This window comes from Peromyscus californicus, unplaced genomic scaffold (genome assembly GCF_007827085.1).
Source record: "Peromyscus californicus insignis strain IS unplaced genomic scaffold, ASM782708v3 Scaffold_16__1_contigs__length_79575227, whole genome shotgun sequence".
Lineage (NCBI taxonomy): Eukaryota > Metazoa > Chordata > Mammalia > Rodentia > Cricetidae > Peromyscus > Peromyscus californicus.
Window position 1 is genome coordinate 7299439 of NW_026294458.1, and position 15010 is coordinate 7314448.

The following is a 15010-nucleotide window of genomic DNA, read 5'->3' on the forward strand; positions in this document are numbered from 1 at the left end:
GGTGACCTTGGCTGCGTGTAGCCAGGCCACAGGGCAGGTATACTGAAGGGTGCAAAGCGTGCCAGGCCCTGAAGAGACAGGCAGAGCAGCCACGCTGGGCTCTTAGGGGTCTGAGGGTCGAGGCCCTGGCTGGCTGCTGAGAGCCAGGCAGCCCTGCCCGGGGTTGAAAGTCAGGGCTCACAGAATGGGGGGGAGCAGCATAAGCTTCATGACCAGGTACAGTGCAATGCCAGGAGCCTTGGTAACTCTGACAGGGTCAGACCCTCTCATGTACTTCTCCCACTGTACACACACACCCCAGTCTTCCTTCTCCTGACCCCTTTCACGGATGCACGGCCTGAGGCTCCTGGGAGACTTTCTAGGCCACAGCCCCCAGAAGGGCTCCCTCTGCCTCCTTTGCCAGCTGGACCCCTCCCCTCCCAAGGAGGGCATGGTACCAGGAGGCTGGCAAAAAAAAAAAAAAAAAAAAAAAAAAAAAGGTGCTAGAAGCCAGGCCTGGATGGCATGATCCCACAAACCCGACCCCTCCCAGACAACTTACCACTTGGAACAAACAGCAGCAAGCCTGTGCTTCTTCACAGCCAACGAGCCAGCCTGAGCCCTCCAAGACTGCAGGCTAAGACCGCCTTCCAGGGCCCTGGGCAGCCTCGGGGTTCTCCACTTCCTGTTAGATGACCCACCCCCAGCATGGCTCTTACTCTGTCACCACAGGTCAGGCCTGCCTGAAGAAAACAGGGCAGAGCCACAGGCTCACCATCATCACGCTCCCTGCTCACAACCTCCTTCAATATCCCAACATATCTTCCAGAAGGAGGGAGGGGCTTAAATTGGCAGCAGTCCCAGGAAAACCCCTGTTGACTAGGAGTTGAAAAAATCGTATTTGGGGAATTTTAAAGCAGAAATGCTGGGGGCCCAAACTCCTAGGAAAGCAAGGTTTGGTGGCTGAGGCCAGCATTTCCAGTACTTGGGAAGCTGAGGTGACTCCAAGTTTAAGGCCAGCCTAGGTCCTATGGTTGCACCTGCCTCAAAGCAAAACAACAATAAAAACTCCTTGGAACAGGGCATGGTGGCACATGCCATTATCCCAGCACTCGGTGGGTCTCTGAGACCAACGCCATCCTGTTCTACATAGAGACCAGGCCAGCCAGGGAAACAGTGAGACCCTGTCTCAATCCAGGACAGGCCCCATGCCCAGGAGTAACGGATCAGCACAAAATGGACCTTTTCTTGAGCTCTTTTTTGTATTTTTTTTTTTTTTTTTTTTTTTTTTTTTTTTGGTTTTTCAAGACAGGGTTTCTCTGTGTAGCTTTGCGCCTTTCCTGGAACTCGCTTTGGAGACCAGGCTGGCCTCGAACTCACAGAGATCCGCCTGGCTCTGCCTCCCGAATGCTGGGATTAAAGGCGTGCGCCACCACCGCCCGGCTCTTTTTGTATTTTTTGTCTTACTGATTTTTTTTCTTTCCTTTGTCTGTTTTGATTTTCATTTTTTTTGGTTTTTGTTGTTTTTCTTGGGTTTTGTTTTATTTTGCTTGAAAAAGAGGAGAACATGAAGTTGGGTTGGTAGGGAGGTGGGGAGGATCTGGGAGGATTAGGGAAGGGGAAAGAATATAATAAAATATGTAGTGTAAAAAAAATTAAAACAAGCAAACAAAGCCACCTCCTTGGGAAATGTGGACAGACCCCACTGGGCATCAGCTCGGAAATGCCCCCAACAACCTCAGATTACAGCAGCTGAGACAGGGGGAAAGCTCTTTAAGAAGACACACTGTCAGGCCTGGTGAGCTCCCCTTTGCCAGGAGGGATCTGGTGCAGACCACACCTGGCTGAGGTCCCACCATGGGAGCACGCCTTCCTCCCCTGGGCTGGCGTAGGACAAGAGAGACGGGAAGACAGGTCTGGGCATAACGAAGGGAGTGGCCAGCTGTTACCCACCTGAGCTAGGTGGGCACTACAGAGCAGTGCACCAGAAGGTCACCAGGATGGAACGGCCAATGTGCTAAAGGCAGGGCCTCCCGGAGGCCATGCTGGGTCAGATGTCCCAGTTGGCAGAGCTGCAGAGGCAGCCAAGTGTGCCCAGGCTCACACTCCTCTACTGTGGTGCTGACCTCAAGCTGGGAAAAGAATCTTCCCTGCCAGGTAGATTCCAGTCCACCACAGGCCACCACTGCCCCCACCCTGGCCGGTGGGAGAGCGGCTGGAAGACTCTGAACCTCACAGCTTGGGCTGGGGATACTGAACAAAACCCCTAAACACCTTCCCGTTGCGTTTGTTCCAGATTTGAGCAGGGTAGAGCCACAGCCCTCCTAGGTACACAGGGGCACCCACACCCAGAAGCAAACTGAAATATGAAGATGTGCTTACAGGCACACGTGGTCATGCACACAATCACATATGTGCAGATACATACCATGTTACACACATGTACTTGCACACACAGACCCAAGCACTGTGAAGGAGACTCCAGGTCTTGCCCCTCTGTCTGTGGGTCCAGCTGCCCAGAGCCTCCCTACTCAAAACCGGAGCATACCTACCTGTGAGTGGGTCCTGCTAAGGGGCCCCAGCATGAGCTAAGCATGAAGATCACAGCAGGCAGACTGCGTAAATGCATGTGTGTGGTCATAGGTATGTAGGCAGGAGTGAGGACGGCGATATGTACCCTTAGAGTCCGTGTGTGTACCCACAGTGTTTACGCATGTGCACACTAGGGCAGATTTGGTGTAAGTGTGCACTGGAGGTGTGCAAGACTATATGTAGCCCACATAGACACGTGCAAAGAAACGTGTGTGCAGCCTGCGGCACCATGGACATCAGCAGGGTAGATAGGGTGGGCACCTGGGGAAGGCAATGTGTTCACTCCAGAGTCTCCAGGTAAGGCATGCCCAACCTACACGAAGCCCATCCTCCCTTGCCCCTACTGCGGGGACTTCGCACCCGGATGGGAGGAGGGATCCCACAGGGCTGCCAGGGAGGGGGTGCTTCGAGCACCAACGCCCCTCAATGGAGCCTCTCACTCTCAGGAGCCCTCCCGATCTCAGAGGAGGGAGGCATTGCTTTGTGTATGTGTGTGTGTGTCCTCGCTACCTGCCCCAGGGACAGCGCTGGGATTGTCCTGTCCTCCACGCCCTCTGCCGCCGCCGACACCCCTATTCATCCCTATTTCGTTTGACCCCAAAGAAGCAGCTTCGGAGCTGAGTCCGCCGGGCAGGCGAGATACCCCATCTCGGTCCAGTGTCCACGTTTCTGCAAACCCCGCTTATTAACCCATTCGCCGCCTGTGCGCTCGCAGGTGGGACCCCCGCCCTTCCAGCCCGCAGCCTCCACCCGGCCCTGGTCCAACATCTGGAACCTCCGACCCGCCATCCCTGGCCCTGCCGTCGCCGTCAACTTTCCCGCAAAGCCGCAACTTTTGCGGCTGCCGCGGGCTCCGCCCTCTCGGGGCCCAGCAGCTAGCGGCCAGCGCGCGGCGTGGCACTGCGGTGGCCCTCGGGAGCGCCGGGCGACCGGTCCCCGGCAACGGCAGCGCGGGCCGTGCCCTCGCGCTCCGCCGCCCCGCTGCAGCCCGGCTCTGGAGCGGCGCAGACACTCACCTCCGGAGGACGCCCTCTTCATCTTCGGGGTCGAGCGGGGCGCGTCGGGCACTGGAAGCGGCTTCGGGGCGGGCGCCCGTCTGCGCGCGGCCGGGTCCGCATCCAGGCGCCGCCGCTCCGGCCAGGTCCCGGCCCGGCCGCGGGACGAGGCTCGGGCGCTCCGCTCTACCGGGCCGGGCTGGGCTCGCGGGCTGCGGGCGCGCAGGGCGAGGGCGGCGGCGTGGACTGGCGGGGCGCTCGCAGCACGGGCCGGGAGAGGATGAATGTTTTATGGGATCATGTGGTTTGACGCGCGGAATCCGCCGGGTCTCCCCGCCGGCCCGGGCGGGCGGGGCGGGGCCGGGGCGGGGCCTGGCGCCGGGCGGGGCGCTCACCTGGGCGCGCGGCGCGGGCGCGAACCGGTGGGTACCGGGTGCAGGACCAGCCGGCGGGCGGCGGGAGGGGAGACGACGGTGCCTGGCGCGCGGTCCAGGTGGCAGGAGGCGCTCAGCCACTCGGTGCACGGGCCACGCGCGGCCCCAGACAAAGGCGGCGCATTCCTGAAGAGGCGGCGGCCCCTGCAGGCGACCGCAGGCACCGCGTCCCGGAACGGGCCGTGGGCGCGGGCTCGAGGGCGTGGCGGCCCAGCCTGGCCGAGTCCCGAAGGGAGTGCTGGGCATCGGAGGGGCGCAGCAGGCCTTTGTGTGGCCCGCCTCCTGCTTGCCCCTTAAATCCCTTTGCTTGAGAACTGTCCTCGGCGACTGGTAAGAAAACTGAGAGACAGGCTTAACAGTGCAGTGGTGCTCCCCTCCCCGGTTGTGAAGCCCTCTCTACCCCCCCTATCCCAGGAGGGCACTCTGGCCTTGTCTTCCCCTGCCTCGGCACAGGTTCCCATCTCTTTCCTTTTTGCGATGGAGATTATAGAGTCCGAAGACTCCTTTGGACCCACCCTCCACCAAGCCAGACTAATAGAAGCGCGCGCGCGCGCGCGCGCGCGCGCACACACACACACACACACACACACACACACACACACACACACACACACACACACGTCCCGTCTCCCACTCCTGCTTGGGTGCTCTACCTGGAGTTCCTAAGTGCATTCTGGAAAACTTCAGCTGACTGCCAGGCCATTGTCTGTGTCTCTCCCGCACATGAGCCCCCCAGGGAGCGGGGTAGGGCTCATGGTCTGCCTGCCTCACTGGGGAAAGCCAACACCAAGTAGCATGGCATAGCCTTGGAGACCGCTGAAGTGGCTGCAGTGGCCTGGCCTTCTGACCAGACGTGGAGGTTACACTACTCAGGCCTTCCCTGGCTGGTGCTCTGTGTCCCCAACCACACCTTTCCCTGCCTTGTCCCAGTCTTGGATTTTCAGGTCACTGGAAAGTGGGTTCAATTTCCAGGCACCTGGGAGATGAGGTGGAGCCAGAATGGGCGTTCACAGCCACTTCTCCATTGCACACTGGTCAATGAGTGCCATCAGGCTGGCCCCTGAAGTGGCTCTGAATTCTCATCCCCCTCCCCACCACATGGGAGGTTTGTCACATGGACAGATGGATAACCCAAGGCCAACCTCAAAGAGCCAGCAGAAGGCCATGGCCTATCATTTAGGCCAACACCTTTCTTCCGGCCTCCTTGAATACAGCAGTCCCCAAACCAGAAACTGAGCTCTCCTCAGGCCGTGTGACATGGCTGAAAATCTGAGGACAAAGCTAGAGTACTGGGCTACAATTTTGGCACTAAGGCTTGGAGAAGGCATTTCTCTGCTGACTGCCCACTGGAGAGGTAGGGATTGAGACCCCCCTCCTTCCATTGCTGGGGCCTGGGATAGGTGTGGGAGAGGAAGGAAAGCCATTGCAACCACGGAGGCTTCTAGAGCCACAAGTCTCTCTAGATCAAAGCTGACTGTCCCTGGGTGCTCTGGGCTGGGGCCTGGACGCCCCCTGCCTGCTCACAGGTCTGTGTGGTGGGAGGAGGGCCAAGATTTGTAGTGTGAACTGGGTATCCATAGTCTGTGGGCATGTTTCTGTGGTCTGCATACCCATTCCGGTAAGGACTTTGGTGCTCCTCTCTAGAGGCTAAGGTGTAGGCCAGCTCTGAAGGGGATCCAGTATGGAGCAAAGTGAGCTGGGTGCTGACCAGTCTGCCTCCAGGAGGACATTGCTCTCTTCTGAGGCAGGGGATGTGGGAGGTTTAGAGAGGCATATTTATCAGGGTGTGGGCAGTTACCGGGCAATTCAAGGAACAGATCCCTTCACTGGTGGGCAGACACGGCACCCTCACACCCAGGGCCCCGAGGATGAGGGAGGGCAGCTGGCAGCTAGTGATGGGCTGGTGGAGGGCTTAGTAGGGGCTGAAGTCTGCTTAGGACACACGGACAGCCTTAGTTGACCCCTGGAGAAGAGTCAGAGGTCCAGCTGGAGAATCGGGCCACTTACTGTCCTGTTGATGAGGTCGACAAGGATTGATTTCTGGGAAGCTCCAGAGGGGTGCTAAGATGATGGGCCCATTTGGGCTGGATGATGTGCGTTCTCCCAGCCTCGTGCTCATGTGGCCTGGGGATCAGAAGATGATGTGGAGTCTGCAGACAGCTCTTCCCGAAGCCTTGGATATATCAGTCATTCCCTACCTGGGCTGGACTTGCAGGGCCAGACTGGAGGTCTGTCTGGATTGCCCCCTCACCCCCAGGGTTAGCTTGCTCCAGCACAGCCTCCTGCAGTGAGATCTGACCCTGCAGTGAGACCTGACCCTGCAGTGAGGCCTGACCCTGCAGTGAGACCTGACCCTGCACTGCCTGAGGCCTGACCCTGCAGTGAGACCTGACCCTGCAGTGCCTCCGGCACTGCCTCTTGCAGTGAGACCTGATCCTGCAGTGAGGCCTGACCCTGCAGTGAGACCTGATCCTGCAGTGAGGCCTGACCCTGCAGTGAGACCTGATCCTGCAGTGAGGCCTGACCCTGCAGTGAGACCTGATCCTGCAGTGCTCCAGCACTTCTCACCTGCCTCTCCTGGCCCCAGACTCAGCTCAGTGATCTGTGTGTGGCATGAAATTGCCCTGTCTGGCTGTGTGACCTCAGCCCAGCTCTTTGCATGTAGATGAAGCAGAGGCTAATGCTTTGGGGTGTGGTCACATCACTGTTCCTTCTTTGTCTATCTCTCCTGTCCCCTGAGAGAACTGTGTGGGATCCTAGCAGGGATTACAGGGTGACTCAAACCTCCAGGTCCACTCAGAGTTCAGCATGGGGCCAGCCAGGGCTGACAGCCTTGGAAAGTGGTCACTGTGGCAAGGGCTTGGGCATCCTTCTAGGACACCCACACAGCCTCAGGCTGTTGGTGTTCTCTAGGAAGGGAGGAAGAACTAAAGGGACTTGGTTCTTGTTCTACATGCTCTGGGCCACTCTGGGACAGTGCAAGGAGGGACCAGGAAAGAAGCGAGAAGGTCAAGCTGTACGGCTGCACCTGCTGCCTAAGCATGCCAAGGCCACCAACCTGAGTGGGTGGCTGGCGATGAGATCTCACTGCCAGGGAGATGGGGGCCATCTGCTCTCACCACAGAAGGTGGCTTTATGCCCAAGGCCTGAGAGGACTCTGTTCCAGGCCTGCTAATGCATGGTGCTATTGGTCCTGTGATGGCAACACCAGTACCTATTTTTCCAGACAGGAAACAGTGTTTAGGTAGACGAACACTGTGACAGCCCCTTTTGGATCACCCACACCTCTGCTCCCTCAGGGGCTTCTGGCTGTCGTCCACCTTGGGTCCTGACCTCCTGCCATCATCAGCTCTGAACCTCTGAGGAACCCACCCTGAGTCCCTCTCCCCAACTTCGGTGCATATCAAGCCATAATTAATCAGCTTCCTCATCTCTTATTCATCAAAGGCACACACAGCAGCAACCGGGGCTGGTGCAGGGAAGGGGCCTGGCATGTCCCAGAATCCCACTGGGTCTGCCCATCTCCCAGCACTTCTGGACTTGGCTCTGAGCCAGGGCCTCCTACAGGGCACCATCCTGGGTTCTGCAGTGCTAAGCATACCTCCTGAAACATCATGTGTGCACCCCACCCCTGAGAGGTTTCTAGGGGATACTGGGTAGGGTATGTGCACTGCAGGGTCAGTTCTCAGTGGTCCCTGTGGCCCATCTTTAGGATGAGAGCCTGAGCAGGGAGAGAGGTGGAGCCTCAGGCCAGGCAGCCTCAGATACCAGTGCTGACACTTGGGCCCAAAGGTTGGGTCTGTCCCTTCTTCCATAAGAATTAGTGAGTTCCCATAAGGATTAGTGAGTTCCCAGAACTTCCAGACCTTAGGCGTGCTTGGGATACTGTGATAGTTGCTGTTGGACAGATTCCCGGGGTTGTCTCCTAGGGAATGCTGCTGAGCTGGTGATCTTGGAGTGGGCACAGCTAGCCCAATGGAGGGCTGGAGATGAATACTATGTCCCAGAGGGCCCAAAGTCTGGTATAGGGATAGGGCTCAGGGAAGCACAGTCCCAGGGCTATCCCAAGTCGTCACTGTGGCTCCTGGCCCCTCCTTGGCCACTGTGGGAAGTGGATTCTTTTCTAGAACCACTTATCTAGCAGTGATAGCCAAACTGGGAGCTTCTGTTCAGGCCAGGAGCCCAGAGTGCAGTCAAAACTGAGTTGGGGGCACTGTCTGAGTAGACTTATGAGCTCTGGATGAGGAAGGCACAGCTCTCTCATCCAGAGTAGCCATAGCTTGCCGCTGTGTGAGCCGGGGGTAGAAGGCATCTCAGAGCCCTTTCTAGGCCCTCAGTGAAGGGTTTCTGCTGGGCCAGCTCCACTCCTGACACTCTCAGTATAGCTCTCCCCAGCACTCCCACGGCCAAAGCACATGCCTGGGCCACTGCCACCCACAGAACATGAATATTTTATTTATTTTCCCGATGGGGACTCCATTAGTTAGCCTTAGAGTGCTCAACTGGGGACAAACATAGACTAGCTTGACTCAGTCTAGTGGTCCCATCTAACGGGCACTAAGAAGGCCCTTCATCATCTTTTCCTTATTGCCCTCAACATTTAGGCGTTTGGTACTTTGGGAGGTTAGTTCATACTTCTGCTGGATTTTGACTCTTCTTATCCCTTCAGGCTACAAAATCGAGGACCCTGCACCCAAGGGAGAAGGGTCTTGCTCTGGATTGCTCAGATAATACAGAACAAAGAATCTACCCATGGTGTGTGGTCAGCCGAAAACTCAAAGGGACGGACGGAGATTGCCTGGCCTGGCTGGCCTGGCTGCACCCCATATTCTGTCCCACGTTCCACAAGCAGTTCTGCATCCTGAGAACCGTGGGACAGCCACGCTGCCGAGATTGTCCTAGACCGAACCTCCCCTCTAATTCATGCCCTTGGGCACCAGACCTGGCTTTTGGATGAGACAGAGCTCCCAAAAGCTGGTTCTGGGGGCTGAGCCTGGGGTTTGAGACACACTGAGTATAGAGAATGCATTTTTCCACATTCCCAGTGAGGGAGGTCAGGGGCTCATATGGGGCTCTATGTGAAGATGGTTCTAAGAGGAGGCAGCAAACAGGCCTTGGAGTCTGTGGTGTTTTTAGCCAGGATTCTGCTAACGGTCCAAGATGACCAAGGTTTGCAGTCAGTCTTGTATGCATGTCTCCCAGGTTGTGGTGGACATCCAGGGTCTCACCATCCCACCCACCCTCTGCTCCGGGCCCCACTTCCTGCCTTGGACCTTCCCACTCATGTGCTGGTTTACCCAAACAAGTCCCCCACTGTGGGACTGTGCTTGATGAGTCCGTGTGGCTGAAACTGGGCTAGCCAAGGATCCCAGAATCCCAGCCACCACTCTCAGGTGGCTGGGTGTTAGGTTCCCGAAGACTTCACTCCCCAGGCTCAGGCTCCATTGGAATGCCCACAGGCTACTGTGTCCCACCTGTTGGAAATACTGCTTGGACTGAGAAGCTCATCAGGAAGCCAAGAACCATCTTCCCTGCTCCCGGATCCTTTCTGTGACACCCTTGTCTAGAACCATCTACCGCTCTGGTGACGGCCTCTCCAGCTGGCTTGGCATGGCCAGGTTGTTGGTGCCCAGACACACGTATGTGTGCAACAGAGGCTGCACTTCAGCCCATGGAGCCTCCCATGTTAGCCAGGAACCTTATCTTCCTAGCCTTCAGAGAAGGTCCTCTGCTAGGCCTCTCCCTTAGGCCTCTCCTTTGTCCCAGGGATGAGGCCGAACCCAGGTCTAGTGCCCCGGACAGCACCATGCTAGCCGCATCTGTCTGAGGTCCAGGGAAAGGCCAATGTGATGAACCAGCTGACAAAGCCCAGTGTGGAGCCGACCCGCTAAAGGCCCGACTGTCCCTTGACTGCATGGGTATCCATCCAGAGCAATTCTGAAGGTCACAAGGCAAGAAGAAACAGAAGAGATGGCTTGGGAAAGGACGGATGAAGTAATGAACACCAGTCATGAAAGAGCATTATGGTAAAGCTAACTGTTTTTAAATCCTAACTCTCATGGATTTTTTTTTCTGGTGAAGAAGGAGTAAAAATACATTTGATAGTGAAAGGACAAGATCCAACGTGAAGCTTCAACTTCTGTTCGAAACGGCTGCTCAACGGACAGAAGCCCACTCGGTGCCAGAGGCTTCGGTTGGAGTAATTATGGTATATGGCTTGTTTGTTTGTCTGAGACAGGCTCTTTCTACATTTCCCTGGCTGTCCTGAAACTCATGGTGTAGACCCGGCTGTCCTCTCACTTACAGAGATCCCCCTGCCTCTGCCTCGCAAGAGCTGGGATTAAAGGCGTGTGTCACCAGCGCCGGCTGCAACTTTTTATAATAAAGTTTTGTTTGTTTTAGGAAAGAGCTGGAGAGAGTGATTAAAAGCACTGACTTCTCTTCCAGAGGACCCAGGTTCAATTTCCAGCAACCACATGGCAGCTCACAACTGCTTGTAACTCCAGTCTCAGGGGATCTGACACCTTCTGACCTCTGAGGTCACCAGGCACGCATGTGGTGCACAGACATACATGCAGACAAAATGCCCATACACATAAAAATAATCTTTTAAAAGAGAAGGAAAAGTTAAGAAGAAGGAGGGGGAAGGGGTAAGAGGAGTGACTCGCTGTTCTGAATTCTGGAACACATTACATTCTAAGACCGCAATAATTAACAGTCGATGGGCATCAGATGATGGAAAAGAAAATCCTGGAAAAGACTCAACTACAGGTATGAGGAGGAGATACATAAAATCCAGGAAGGAAGGTGAATTATTCAAAAACTAACTTTAAATACACAGTCATACAGAGTTTTAGGACAACTCAGTTAGCAAACCAATTGGAAAGTTTGAACCCCTGCCTCAGTTCACATTTAAAATAAGTACCCAAAGGACCAAAGGTTTAAGAAGTAAAAACAAAACAATAAACTACTCTTTGAAAAAAGGCACAAAGCCTGGCATAGTGCTGTAGAGGCAGAGGCAGGGGAATATCTGTGAGTTTGAGGCTAGCCTGGTCTACATAGTGAGTTCCAGGACAACCAGAGCTACATAGTGAGACCCTGTCTCAAACAAACAAACAAAAATCCACAAATAAATAACTATAATCTCAAATCACTCTTAAGAATGATAAAAACCTAGAAGCTGTAAAGTGAGAAATGGGTATATTCAACCTCATAAAAATAAAAAGTAGCTGCATGGGAGAGACAAAATCAACAGATAAACGATAAAACATGAAAGTATCAGCAATTCATTTCACAAAGGGCTGTTCTGGGTTATACAGAGGGGGAAAAATGGGTTTAGACATAAAAGAAACCCATCAACTTACATCAAACCTCACCCAAACTAAGCGAGAAGCATGCATGCTCATGATACACTGGGATACAGCTACACCTCTCTAGGCTCCAACTCTTCCCCTCGCACACAGGGAGGCAAGGGCGGAGCCTCATCCCGCTGGGTTGTGCCTGGGTTGCGCCCTCTTGTGGTTGGCTAGGGACACCTGGTGGTTTGCTGGAGAGATGCGGGAGGGGATGTCTGTCTACAAAAGAAGCACCTGCTGCTCCAACTGGCGGGATAGGGAGCTTTCTGCCTGTGCGCTGAGGCTATGAGGTGACTGGAGCAGGCTGTGGGAGAGTGTCCATTTAAACAGGAGACTGGGATACTTGGCCCTCGATGCTGCCACCAGTGAAGCTGCAGTGGCAGGGGACCCCTTGGCTGTCCCATCTGCTCAGAGGTCCATGCTAAGCGCTCACAGCTGCCTGCTCAGCCTCTTTGTCTTCATTAGCACCCGGTTAGCAATGGCCTATGTTAATTAATTAGCTCTTGCCCTGCTGTTCAGGAGCGGTGCCAGATTCAGCTGGGGCCTCTCCTGGTCCCAGCTCCGACTCTGAGCACCTCTGTCTGTCCTGATGCTCCTCATCACATCCCTCGTGTCATCTGGGACCAAGAGATCCCGTCTCCCAAAGACCTGGTCTGGGTAGTGTCTCTGTCTTTCCAGCCTCAGTTTCTCTGATAGTGAAATGAGGTATATTATTTTTGCAGGCTGTGACAAAGATACCTAACAGTGTGTGTGTGTGTGTGTGTGTGTGTGTGTGTGTGTGTGTGTGTGTGTGTGTATGTGTGTGTGTGTGTGTGTGTGTGTGTGTGTGTGTGTGTGTGTGTGTGTGTGTGTGTGTGTGTGTTCAGACAAGCTCTCACTCGGTAGCCCAGGCTGGTTTTGAACTCCCAGCAACTCTCCTGCCTCAGCTTTCCCAAGTGCTGAGATTATTGCATGCACCATCATGTCTGGCTCTGACACTCCAGCTTCAGTAAGAACAAAGATCTTGAGGTCTGGCATGTGGACCATGTAAGGCCTCTACAAATGGCCTTTATTTTTGTTTTGGAGGTGCTGGGGTTTGAACCCAGATCTCTTGTGTGATAAGCAAATGCTCTACCACTGAGCTACACCCCTAGCCCTACCAGAAGCTAAAAAGAGGGAAGATTCATTGTGACTCAGGGTTTCGTGGCAGGAGGGCATGGTGAGGCAGAGCAGGTCACTTGAGGAAGGACAGGAGGTGGAGAAAGGAGATACAGGAAACAGGCAGGGCAAGGTACAGCCCCCAAGATTATGCCCCCAGTCCCTGCTTTCTCCAACCGTGCCCCACCTCATCCCTTTCACCACCTCTCAATAATACCATCGTATTGTGAATCCATCCCACAGGCATGATGTCATCTAAAAGTTCACACAAAAATAGCAAAAACAAAACGAAACAACAGCCAAAACAAAACCTTGTAATGTTTTAACTAACTTTACAGTTTTTGTTAGGCCACACTCATAGCTGTCCTAGGGTGCATGTTGGCCCTTCAGCCACAGGTTGGATACACCTGAGTTAGGCTAGAGTCCTTGTGATCCGATCCCCTCTACAGACACACACACACACACACACACACACACACACACACACACACACACACACACACGTGTCACAGGTGACTAGGAAATCTTTCATTGATCTCTTAGGTGGTTCTCAATCCAAGTCGACAAGACTGATCAACACAGAGAGAGACCTGCTTCTGTGAGGGAGAAACTTGAAAATGGAGAGGGCCAGAGGAGGCCTTCAAGAGAGGGGGTCCCAGAGAAGGCGGGATTCTCGGCTTGGTTCCAATAAGCTCATTGGTTAGAGCAGAGGGTGGCTAACCTGCAGTGACCAAGACCACTTGTCCACCTGTGTGGTGACTAGGCCTCCTCATAGCTTAATCCGTATGCCTGTCCTGCGGGGCTCCATGTCAGGAGACTTTCACACTGCCCTAGGTTCCTGTGTGTCTGGAACCAGGCTGAGGTCAGTCCCAACCCCATGGCTGACCTTATGGACAGACAGACTTTGCTATGTCAAGATAAGGTGCCTGACAGCCCTGAATGCCGGGTAGCTGCTGGCCTGAGCCCCAGAGACTTAGCAAGAGGAAGCCATTCTTCCAGACCCATCACCAGCCATCCTGCCCTATCCATTCTGTGTCTTGATTTCTGGGTGAAGGTGAGGCAGGAGGATGGCTGTATGCTTAGGAGGTGATGGTTAGGAATAAGAACTATAGTACTCACTTCCAGAAGCCACACCATCCTTGAATGAGCAGGCCCTGAGCCCTCCAACCCCATCCCATCTGGCTGTAGGAAAAAGAGACACCATGGTCTGTTCCTCAGGTTCCTGAGAAGGGGTGCCTGCCCAACACAAGTAAGAAAAGCCCCTCAGGGTACCATGGGTGGTGGTGTCACAGCAGCAAACCAGACTCATGTCATAGATGAAGAAACAAGCTTGGGAGAATGTCTCCAGTAACTCCGGAGAAAGGGAGGCGTCCTGACCTGATGTGGGTTTCTTTACCACCACGGCAGGCCTGACACCCAGAGATGAGCCTGGAAAGCCTGGGGGAGGGTCGCAGAGTGTCTGTGGGGGGCCCAGCTAGTCAAATACGCATCTGTCCCTGTTCATGGGGAGTTTGGGACCAACAGTCAGATCGTGGAACAGCAAAAAGGGAGCTATTGGGTCAGAACTAAGAGAATCTGGAGAAGGGATGATTTTGTTGCTAGGATTCTCGGTGTTGGCTCATCGGTGATGGCAGGAATGTGGCACTAACAGCAGGAGACTGGGTGTGTGGCATATGGGAGCTTTCTGTACTGTCTTTGCTGAAAATCTAGAGCTATTCTCAAAGAAAGCTTATTTTAAAATGATGACTTTATTAGCAATGCCAAGCAGAGTCTACCCCAGTCTCTGCCCGGGGCAGTTCTTGCCCAGCTCAGGCAGTCTGTGACCATTGCCCCGAGTCCTGTACCCCTCCTGTGGGAGCCACCAACCCCAGCCGGAAGTGCTCTGAAGTACTCTCCATGGTGGTGAGAGACCTGGTGGGTTTAATCCGTGTGTCTGTCCTGCTGGATTCCACGTCAGGTGACTTTCATGCTGCTCCCGTCCCTGTGAGTCTGGAACCTGGCTGAGGTCAGCCAGGGCATGCACAGACAGCAGTGCATGGCAGTGACCTCACCTGAACTCAAGGTGAGGTCAAGGGCTTGAGGGAGGGCAACCTCACCCCTGGCCGTGTGAGTGTGACTGTGATGTAGACTCCAGGCCTCGCTGGCTCCATTCCAGTTTTCAGTACAAAGCAGAATGTGGTGAGAGATGTCTGAAGACCAAACCTCCTCCCCTAGCTGAACCTCTGCCTGGTCTTCTTACTCTTGGTGGGAGCATTCTAGATAGACCAGCCACCCCTCTAACGCTCTCAGGGGTGGGTGGCCATGTGGACAATGGGGTGTATCCAGTTATGCTGACCCAAGGAGAGGCCAGATAGGACCCCATCTATGGCAGGGGTTTCCTCCACCAAGCCCTGTTAACATCTGGGAACTTGTCTGTGGAAGTGCAGAATGGGAGGGCGGCCATGCTATTCTGCTCCTGAACTGCTATGTGCTGAACCTCAGGATTGGCCTGTTAGGGCTTGGGGGTAAGTCCCAGCCT

The 15010-nt window shown here is 54.7% G+C and overlaps 1 long non-coding RNA gene and 1 other non-coding gene across 3 annotated transcripts; one reads left to right on the top strand and one right to left on the bottom strand.

The window, feature by feature from the left end:
- The first annotated feature begins 3927 nt into the window (after positions 1-3927).
- Positions 3928-10406, top strand: LOC128111816 (uncharacterized). Of its 2 annotated transcripts, none has more exons than XR_008218759.1 (2): positions 3928-3988; positions 8670-10406. It is a non-coding gene; the product is annotated as an uncharacterized LOC128111816 (long non-coding RNA). The 2 variants fall into 2 exon arrangements; XR_008218758.1 differs by lacking the exon at positions 3928-3988 and adding an exon at positions 3996-4330.
- A 2009-nt stretch (positions 10407-12415) lies between these two features.
- On the bottom strand, positions 12416-12486 carry Trnad-auc (transfer RNA aspartic acid (anticodon AUC)). Its single transcript has one exon. It is a non-coding gene; the product is annotated as a tRNA-Asp (tRNA).
- Between the last annotated feature and the right edge of the window lie 2524 nt (positions 12487-15010).